This window comes from Nannospalax galili, unplaced genomic scaffold (assembly GCF_000622305.1).
Source record: "Nannospalax galili isolate Female #2095 unplaced genomic scaffold, S.galili_v1.0 scaffold359, whole genome shotgun sequence".
Taxonomy (NCBI): Eukaryota; Metazoa; Chordata; class Mammalia; order Rodentia; family Spalacidae; genus Nannospalax; species Nannospalax galili.
This window is the reverse complement of record NW_008347042.1, coordinates 4,298,537-4,309,875: the sequence shown is the minus strand read 5'-3', so window position 1 is coordinate 4,309,875 and position 11,339 is coordinate 4,298,537. Positions and strand designations below refer to the sequence as shown.

Sequence of the window (11,339 nt, the reverse complement as noted above, 5' to 3'; positions counted from 1 at the left end):
GGTAAGAATAAAAACAGAGCTACCTTTTTTCTGAGTATTTTTATTGAATTTTTGAACATTTCATACAATAAGTTTTTATTACATTTAGACCCCCTCCAATAGCTATAGCCCTCTTATAGCACCCCCTCTACAGTTAATGTACTCTGTCATAAATATTAAGGTCTATTGAGTCATTTGTGTTCACAAATTTCCTTCAGTGTACGTTCATACATGGGACCCTGGTCATCCATCTAGCAAGATACCCTTAAAGAAAATCAGCTCTCCTTCTCCCAGTAGTTATCAGTTGCCCATATTTCATCTGCTGAGGTTGGGGCTTCTTCCCCACGTCTCCACTTTCGTCCTGAGATATTTGTCTGGATTGAGCTTGCATAGGTCTTGTGCATGTTGTTACCAAAGCTTGTAACTGACAAGCTTTTTGGGAAACTTTGTTTTCTTGAGAATCACCATTTTCAAAAGCAATTCACAAATGTCACATAAACATAAACAACTTATGAACTAGCAATGCTTCTCCTAGTTACTTCAAAGAAATAAAAATTTACATTTACACATAAGTACACAAAAACCTATATGTGACTGTTTATAACTTTATTCATAATTGTAAAAAAATATAACTTTTACAAATTTTTTCAATTGATAATCTGTGGTATATTGATAAAATGGAAAATTACTCAGAAATCAAAGGGAATGGGTTTCTCATGTATGAAACCACTTACATCATATCAAGTGAAAGGATCCAAAGTCAAAAGGTTGCATGCTGTGGGATTTTATTCTGCAAAGGACAGAAAATATGTTTGTTATTGCCAGGAATTGACGTTGACATAGCAACTGATTACAAAATGGTTTGGGGCAATACTTTGGAGTGCTGAAATTATTCTATACCTTGATTTTCTAGTAAATAATTATATGCATGTAATGAAACTCAGAATTGCACATTGAAGGTGGGTAAGGTTTACAGTATATAAAGTATACTTTCGTAAAATAAGAATGTTGAAAGATTCAATGAGTTTTCATCGTGTTCTTTGGTTGGAATTGTTACCATCTGGAAACTGAAACTTCTAAACTTGCACAGTTAAAGTTAGGAGGATAGTAGGCATCAATTTTTCAGGTGTTATCTATGGTCAGTTGGACCACTCTTACTTCTATCTATTCATTTCTGGGCCTATGAATTTCCTCAGTTGATGCTGAAGCACAGTACATCAAAGCCACATTTGAGATGACCCTCAAAGAAACCAGCTGCAATAGGCTTACATTGTAAGAGGATTTCCAGGGAAAAAAAAAGCAGATGGGCAAATACTTGGGGCGGGGGATGCATAATGTAGTTAAGAGTGTTTCACTGAAGCACTAAATCTATCAGGCTATATTGGCAGAAAAGTTATAAGGAAAGTTAGAGGATGTGGTGTTGTTTAGAAAGATTGTATACAGTTTCATAATCAACTCAACCATTTTGAGCAATGAATTAGCTGATGGTTACAGCTGCTCTTTAGGGGAATTGCTGGGCCGGCAGTTCTAAGGATATATTTATAGGACTCAAGAGAAATGGTGGGTCTAACAGCCCTTATTAACTCTCCATAGACTATGCCTTCAACTCCACAGTCTTTGGTGGATTTGCTTTCCCCTCCATCCATATTCTTATCCAATTTAATACTTAGAAATAATGATCGTCCTTGCTGGTGAAATTTAAGAAGGCTTAGTTCAGCATTTCAGGTAAGTTTGCATAAAGGCAGGCTTTCTTTTTCCCTAGCACTGATCTTATGCCTAATTATACAGGCTTATAGCTTTTAAAATGTGCAATGTTTAACCTCGGAGCCTCATCACACTAGTTAGTCCCTCGATTGCACTACTTTCCCAATGACATCTATTACTTGTCTATTCTGAGCCTTTTTCTCAGCAGAGGGGCCCATGGGTTCCCATTATTTTTCATGCTCTTAAAAGCTTCTTTTCACTGCCCATAACCTGCCCCTACATTCTTACTAAGTGCTCACCATATGCCAGGCTCCTGTGTAAGCTTTCACTTAATTCCATAAGCAATTCCTTGGTCTTTTCTTGAAAGAAAACACAGGTTTAGAGAAGTGACATGACAAGAAGAGTGACACAATTTCTAAGCAGCTGACACAGGGTTGGAAACTGATTATTTGCTTCCAGCCCTCGAGTGTACAGGCAACAGCCACATTTAAAGAGGCGGACAGTGCACTGCTATGCACTCTTGGAGTGCAGCTCTTGGAGGCCAGATTCACTAAACATCAGAAGGAACACGATTGCAGAAACAGCCTCCAATGTATAGATATCAAGATCGAGTGGGTCAGAAGTCTAAGAAAACCAATTTAAGTACAAGTTAGGGGAAAAAAGATGAAAGATTGAGTACTAGGTTCATACAGCAGAGACCGAGATGGTTCACTACAGTAGGGCAGGCACAGAGTCCAAGGGCTACCCACCTACCATGAGTTTAGGGGCCAGGCTTGCTGATTACATCTAACAGGGGTACTGAGCCCACTGTGCTGTCTGTGTAGTCAGTGCTATGCCAGTTTAGATTTTCAAGTGTCAGACCAAAATGATTGATTCAGGCTAAAGAAGATAGATGTTAACAAATGCACCTCATGTTCAGTGATTTCCTTTATTTATAAAGTCCATACTTAGAAAGATGAGTGGGCATTTGTGTGTTTATTTATAGCAACTGAACTCCAGCAGCCATTAAAATCTGAAAGAACAGCATGAACAGGGCCTCAGGCTATGCTGACCTTCCATTATTATAAAATAGCTTGTTTACTGAGCCAATGAATATTAAGGTTATTAGCCCTCATTATGGGATGTTAGCAAATTAAAAGGTTGATAGATTGCGCTTATCTCTACCTTTTTGTCCCCAAGGCCAGTGCTGGTGATGTCATAGGACATTATTACATTCTGTAGTTCAACCGCAAGGAAATTGAGAGAGAGAGAGAGAGAGAGAGAGAGAGAGAGAGATCTCACATTAAAGTGTTTTATTTCAAGCCTGGATGGATGGCTCAGCTGTTAAGAGCACTGGCTGCTCTTGCAGATGACCTGTGTCCAGTTCCCAGCACCTACATGATGACTAAAACCCATCTGTAACTAGAGTTCCAGGGGATCTGATACCCTCTTCTGACTTCTGAGGGCATTGTACAATTGCAGGACATGGGTGCACTTACAGACATGTAGGCAATAATACACTTAAACACATAAAAAGAAAAAAATAAAAATAAAAAATAAAATGTTTTATTTCTAAGAACTAAATTGTAGAACAACCTCAAAAATGCTAGAAAAAAATTCCTATGATTTTTGCGGTTGATAAAAATATTATTATTTACCATATTTCTAAGTTCTGAGCTGCTTCTTGAGTTATAGTTTATACCAAGTTTTTAATTTTATGTCCTTTATTTTATAAAATTAGTTTCTATCACCATTATATAGTCTATATTTTAATTATTATATAAAACAAATTCATGTATCAATACGAAAATATTAGCTCAAAAAGTAAAACATAACCAAAAGGATTTGGGAAACAAAAAGTAGACTTGATAGTCCTTTACAAAAACAAAAAATAAAATAATAACAGAGGTCATCAAGTGGCATGAGGAGGGGATGGGGGTGGAGAAGAGACGGGAGATCAGAATGTGCTCAAAGCACATTCAATGAAATTCTCGAAGAATCAATGATTTTTTTTTTGATTCCATGAACCAGGAGAGATGGTGCAACAGTTAAGAGGGCTTGCCGCTCAATTTGAAAGAGCTGAATTCAGATCCCAGCACCCCATTAACAAACTTGACAGTGCACAAATGCCTCTAACTCTAGCACTAAGGGATCTGATGCCCTCTCTAGCCTCCTCATGTGCACATCCACCTAACACTTAACACCTACCTTGTACACATACACACCCACATAAATAAAAAATAGAATAAATATTAAAGTTGATCACCCGGGGAAGAAATCATTATAAATGTTTGCTTCATTTCTCTTAGTCTTTTATTGCGTATATGTCATAGGTGCTACACATAATATAACCTTATGAAATTTTATTTAGTTTATTTTGTCTTTTGAGATAGGTATTTTTACTTAGCTCAAACTAGCCTTTAACTTCCTATGCATCCCAGGGTAACCTTAAATTTATGATGCTCCTGCCTCACTGGATTATAAGGATCTGCAACTATTAAAACTTTATTATAAATGCACATATAATTCTAATGTAATATATGATGTCCACAGAATATTTATTTGGGATTATAATGGACATTTCATTATTAGCTTAATATTGCATCATAGTATTTCTACTAATATTAACATAAAATATATGGCATGCCTAGTTATAATAAATACATATTATTTTTAAACATTTTAAAAATTTTATTTATTATTTTATCTTTTTATACTCATGTAACTTAATTTTTTTAACAACTGGGTGTCTCTCTGCTGTCTTTGTGTTTTAATTTGTTTTTAAATTTTTCCTTGTGTTTTATTTCAAAATTATCTATCATTATTATTTAGGTTTATTTCTTGTAAATAGGTTTTAAAGTTTTTATTAAACTAAAATTACACACAGACTTTTATTCTTTCCTTCGAAGAGTCAATTGTGTATTTCTTAGCAGAATAGTTAGGTATTGTTAATCAGCTATATGTAATAAAATTACTGTTATATTTATATGTATGCATATACTGGTGATTACTACTAGTTGTGACTATTTTTATGTATACCTTTTTATGTGTATAGTTATATATCTAGTCACATTGATTGATTGTTCAAATAAAACAAGTATTCTAAATATGAGCTAATTGTTTCAGTGCCATTTTATTAACCAAATCTTCTGACATTTTTATGACATTTCATACAGTTTGTGGGGATATTTTAATGACATATAATTTTTAATTTATTTCTTTGGTTATATTTTTCCAATCTTTACATCAGCACACAAAACTGCCATGAATAGCCTTGCAGTTAAGTTTTTGACACATCAATCACTATGTCTTGAAAATAAATTTATAGAGGAGTTTTATATGAAATATAAATATTTTGGTTGAGAAATGAAAATATGTACCTGCTTTCTGTGTTTTCTTGAACTATTTTATGACTTTTCTTGTTCCTGGGATTCTGTTTATTACCTTTTATTTAGTTGAAAAATTTGAATAGCCATTCTAGTCCCATTTTCCTTCCAAATTTCTTGGACTTACTCAGCAGCCTATCAAGAGTACAGCAGTGTGTGAATGTATCCCCAACACTGCGGGTGGAGACTGGCAGGTTCTGGGGGCCAGGCAGTCTAGCTGAAACAGCAAACTCCAGGTTCACTGAGAGACCTTGTCTCAAAAACTAAGGCAGACATGCAATTAAGGACATTATTTGATACTGACTTCTGATTTCCACACACACATGCACAGGTGAGCACAATTGCCCACATATGTGTACATATGCATGTATGCATGCACGCACATATAATAAAAATGTAAAGTGGAAATTCTTAAAACTTAACTTTCATATTATAAATAGCGTGGAATTGTTATTTTACTATTATTTGCTTTCTGTCTTCATGTTTCTGAAATGAAGGAGATAGATTGGCAATGCCGACACTTTGATGCAGAAGAAATTGCCTTATTTTCCATCTGTGATCCTTGCAATACCCAGTTTGTATATGCTGCAGTACCAGGTATTGGAAGGGAATAACCTAATACAGGCTCAAAAAGAATGGTCCAGGGTTAGGTGAGATTTTGCTGGAAACGTCAGCTATGACACCAGGAAGCCCATGGATGTGATATGGAGCAGAGGTGGTGAAGACAGCCAGGCAAGAAACTAGGGCTGGAAGAAGAGACATCTGGACATTGTGGGGCAGGACAGCCCAGTGTCATCGAAGTCCTGCCATCCATGGTGTGAATCTGGTAAAAAAGATAATCACATTGCTGAGGGAATGCCTTCTGAAGGGGTCACCTATGGTCTTTTTCTCTAGGCCCAAAGTGAAACTGCTCTGTGAGCCAGGTGGATCCTTGTGTAGACAGTGAGAGCTGTGAACCAAAAAGTTCTCTGTGTGGCATTCCTAATATAAAACCAGTCACATTAATGATCTCAAAATACACACCTGTATGACATTTATCTGATAGTATATAAGACCTTATTAGTCTATCAGCAAATATTTTCCCAGATTTTATTCAAACAAATTGATTACTACTTTCTTTCCATATCAAATAGTTTTTGTATGTTTTTTTCCTTTATTCTTTTCTTTTATGTATATGAGTGTGTTGCCTGCATGTATGTAAGTGTACCCATGTCATGCAATGTTCGTAGAGACCAGAAGAAGGCATCGGATACCCTGGAACTGAAGTTCCAGGCTGTTGTTAGCTGTCATGTGGGTGCTGGAATTTGAACCTGTGTCTTCTGCAAGAGCAATTAGTACCCTTAACTGCTGAGTCATCTCTACAGCCCTACATTTTTGTTTTTAAAGATTTTTTTTTAAGGTGTGAGTGGGTGTGAGAGTGTGCGTGTGTATGTATGTATGTTTGTGAATGTGAGTGCCCACCAAGACCACAGGCATCAGATCTCCCTGGAACTGGAGTTACAGGTGGTTGTGTGACCCAACATTGGTGCTAGGAACCAAAGTCAGGCCCTCTGTAAGAGCAGTACAAACTCCTGAGTCATCTCTCTAGATTTTATTAGAGTAAAATATTCACTAACTAGACCTTCTTAGGATCTTCTTCCTTAGGGTAGGTTGAGTAGACTCCTGTGGATGAACTTGCACTGAAGGCTATTTGGGTACAAATGCTTGACTTCTGGTGGGGGGTGGGTGGGAAACATGGTCGTGCATTTTGCTTGGAAGGAGAAATGGCCGGAAGTGCGATTATACACTGATTCATGGGCTGTAGCCAATGGTTTGGCTGGATGGTCAGGGACTTGGAAGGAGCATGACAGGAAAATTGATGAGAAAGACATTTGAGGAAGAAGTGTGTGGATAGATCTCTCCAAATGGGCAAAGGATGTGAACATACTTGTGTCTCATGTAAATGCTCATCAAAAAGTGGCTTCAGCAGAACATGAGTTCAATAATCAAGTAGATCAGATGACTTGCTCTATGGATTGTCAGCCTCTTTCTTCAGCTATCCTTGTCATTGCTCAATGGGCCCATGAACAAAGTGGCCATGGTGGCAGAGATGGAGGTTATGCATGGGCTCGACAGCATGGACTCCCACTCACGAAAGCTGACCTGGCTACAGCTGCTGCTGAGTGCCAGATCTGCCAACAGCAGAGACCAACACTGAGTCCCCAATATGGCACTGTTCCCCATGGCGACCAGCTGGCAACCTGGTGGCAGGTTGACTACATTGGATCACTTCCATCTTGGAGGGGACAGTGCTTTGTCCTTACAGGAATAGACACTTATTCTGGTTATGGATTTGCTTTTCCTGCAATAATGCTTCTGCCAAAACCACCATCCAGGGACTTACAGAATGTCTTATCTATCATCATGGTATCCACACAGCATCGTTTCTGACCAGGGAACTCACTTCACAGCCAAAGAAGTGCAATAGTGGGCCCATGGTCATGGAACCCACTGGTCTTACTATTTTCCCCACCATCCTGAAGCAGCTGGCTTGACTGAGCGATGGAATGACCTCTTAAAGACACAGGAAAATTTTTGCTTCCTGTACCCATAACTTTGTGCCTCTGCTGGCTTAGACGTTTTGGTTCCAGATGAGGGAGTGCTTCTGCCAGGAGACACAACAAATATCTGCTGAACTGAAAGCGAAGACTTTCCCCTGGCCACTTTGGGCTTCTGATGCCCTTAACTCAGCAGGCTAAGAAAAAAATAACAGTATTAGGAGGGGCGATTGACTCAGACTACCAGGGGGAAATTGGACTGGTTCTCCACAATAGAGGTAATGAAGATTATATCTGGAAGGCAGGAGATTCCTTAGGGAGACTTTTGGTGTTACCATGTCCTGTGATTAAGGTCAATGGGAAACTGCAACAACCCAATCCAGACAGGACAACAAATGGCCCAGACCTTTCAGGGATGAAAGTATGGGTCACTCTTCCAAGGAAAGAGCCAAGACCTGCAGAGGTGCTTGCTGATGGTGGAGGAAATACAGATTGGGTAGTAGAGTAAGGTAGGTCCAAACACCAACTTAGGCCATGTGACCAGTTGCAGAGCTGTGGACTTTAATTGACATGAGTGTTTTTGTTCTATTTCGTTAAGAATAGGCTTGTGCATATATACACATATGTTAAGCAGATACATGTGTTGTTCTTTTTTGAATGTGTAATTGAGATAAGTGTTATGTGGTTAAGCGTTGTAAACCTATATGATCATATTAGGTTATGAGATACTAAAGGACTAAGCATTTCTCAAGACCTTATCACCTATTCTAAGATATATAATACATGGGTCATTGTATGATGGGATGGTCATATCATGTTAGGTGAAATTATGACCTCACTATTGTTTTCATTTGAAAATTAAGCATGACATAGAGAGATGCTATTGGGTGTCAAGTTGACAAGGGGTGGACTTGTGATGGCTAATCTTGGGTGTCAACTTGACTGGATCTGGGATTAACAGAAATGAGAGAGATCTTGAGTGGATCATCTCCAGCTGGAAGACACACTGTAAATGTGGGTGTTACTTTCTGATGGCAGACGGTATAAAAGGCCATGGCTGCTTACCTTCTCTCTTGCTAGTGAGTTCATCTTGCTGCTGAAGACTGAAAACTAGCTGATCTTTTGGAATTCATCAGATTAGGACTACTGAGACATCTCACTCATGGACTGAGTGACTACCAGATTCTCAGCCTCTCAAGTGTGGTACAGCCATTGTTGGACTACTCGGACTCTATCCTGTGAGCTAATCTGATAAATCCCTATATATATATGGATTTATATGTATATGGATTTATATATATATGAATGTATGTATATATTCATTCTACCCGTCTGTTTCTTTAGAGAACCCTGACTAATACAGGGTCTAAATTTGATTAAGAACTGTTGTATGAAATTTACAGAAGCACAATAAAATTTTTTGAAAGATCTTCACTTATAGAAAGGTTTTCCTGTTTCAATAGGTTTGTTTTATAAACTGACAATTATGATGTAATTGATACAGAAATTCTTAGAAACAGATAAAACATAAACTATTTTCCTAAATCTCAATTCTATTAATTTTTCTTTATTCAAACAAAAATTAGATTATTGCTATAGTTCCTTCAGCAAATGGGATGGATTTTTAAAACATAGCTCAATGTCTAAAAATATTACTCTATAAACAGCCATTCATTGCCTGCATTAACATGTCAATAGTCTGTTTATTGCCCCCCTTAATTTTAACATTTCCTTTTACTTCTGAACTTTTGTTTCCTATATTAAAAATTGCAATTACAAATTTCCTTTTATATTTTAACCTAATATGAAAGAGAAATAAAATTAATATAATTTCACCATTCTTCAATCTACAGACCTTTTCTGATTATTCCAATAAATTATCAATAATAGTGATTCATATCACATTTTTCTGTCTGGTTTGACCCTTTAAGAGATAAACATAATAGATGTTAAACATTTCAAAGTGAATAGTTAGAGACCGAATAGCTTGCCTATTTCTGACCTAGAAAAACACCCATGTTCCTTTGTGCTTCTCTTCCTGACCTCCGTCAGTGTTCTTAAGGACTTCAAATTTCTCATGTTCCACATTGAATTTTCCCTTTATCCTGATAATTTATTTCAATAAAAGACCCAGAACTTGTTCCAATACCATTTCAATTCTTAATAAAATAGTAGCAAAAACACTACTTATATATGTGGACTAACGAATGACCTGATATTATTGTTACTGTTTGAGCCAGAGACTTTGGCTTGCCTTGAAGACCCAGTCCTCTAGTCTTAGCCTTTTGAATGCTGGGAATAAAGACAAACACTGCCAGGTCTACATGTTAGGAGTTTTTAAAAAAAAATTTATGTACCAAACTTTCTTTTATTCTGTCCTTGGATTTGGGTATGTAGAATTATTCTATTTGCTGCAATTAAATAAGCACCAAAATTTTCACTTTTCTCATCTGTAAGAGTTCAATTATTATTATGTATATGTTCCTAAACAGCAGGGCGTTTTCCTGAGTGCAGCCATTCAGGGAACCTAGGTTCCTTTCAACTTGGTTTCCTGCATTCTCAGGCACCTCTCATGTCTCTGAGTTCTCCACTTTCAAGGCTTCAGCACAGAAGTGGCACATCTCTTCTCATGCCTCTTGTGGGTCTACGCTGTTCAGTGGCAAGTCCACACTCAGCCAAGGGCAAGTGTGACAGAGCAAAGACTACTCCCAGAGCACATCAGAGGGCAGAACTCAACTTTATTTCTTAGCAGGCTGTATATATACACATAATCATCCAATAACATGAAAGGGCACCCATTGTGGACCAATGGTAGCAAAGGTCATGCTGATCACATGCTTACATCTAGCACTGCAGACCTTGTGCTGGTCATGCACCAGTCATGAGGAGGCAGACCAATCAAAGCACAGGGGAAGCATGATGCACTCTCAGGCCATCTGTAGGGAAAGGTGTGGAAGGAGGTGTGGCTATGGGCAGGGGCAGCAAATGCCATGGTGACGGCGCAGTTTAAATTCTGATATAGGAAACGGGCCTAAGCTATGAAATGGCCCTGGCACAGCTAAATTTGGCCTACAAGTTCCCCTTTTTCTTTTATAAAAGCCAACAATGGTTAGGTAGAAGACCATAAAACCTGCCCTGAACACATAATGTGCTTGGGCTGGGCTAAAGGTCTCCACCCTCCAACCGTGTCAAAGCCAAATGTGTCCAGGCAGTTGCCTGCAGGGGTAACTGTTCATGAATGACCTCTGCCAACATTGCTATTTGTTGGCGTTGATCCCTAATCTGAGCATACAGCATTCTAACACAGTAAAGCAGAATTATAATGACCAATACCATTGCACCCCAAAACAGGGCCTGAGGGGATTACTGAACCATGAACCAATGGATTGCAATGTCCTAGAAAATCCTGCATCAGTGAGGGTAAAGGGATGATATCAACCCAAGTATTATTAACACTGGTGGCTATATCAGTGATACATGCTGTAAGGTAGACCATCCTTTTGTCCCAAGCACCCCTGACATACTGTGACAGATTATGAGTTTCATTAAGCATAGCCACTGCAGTATTAAAGGAATCATTGGCAACCAAGTAAGAAGTAACACAGACATGGGCGACTCTGATATCACAAGGAAGACCCATCATATGCAATATAGCTTCAAGGATAAAAGCATGAATGTCCAGCTGAGTCTGAAGGTTGGCTATGCCCAGTCTGACAGATTCTAAGAACAAGGCTGCTGAAGAAAGTCCCTCCAC

At 38.2% G+C, this 11,339-nt stretch overlaps 1 protein-coding gene across 1 annotated transcript in view; it reads left to right on the top strand.

The window, feature by feature from the left end:
- Positions 1-11,339, top strand: part of Inpp4b (inositol polyphosphate-4-phosphatase type II B) — a 939,536-nt gene that overhangs the window by 241,771 nt on the left and 686,426 nt on the right. The gene's annotated exons all lie outside the window — the stretch shown is intronic.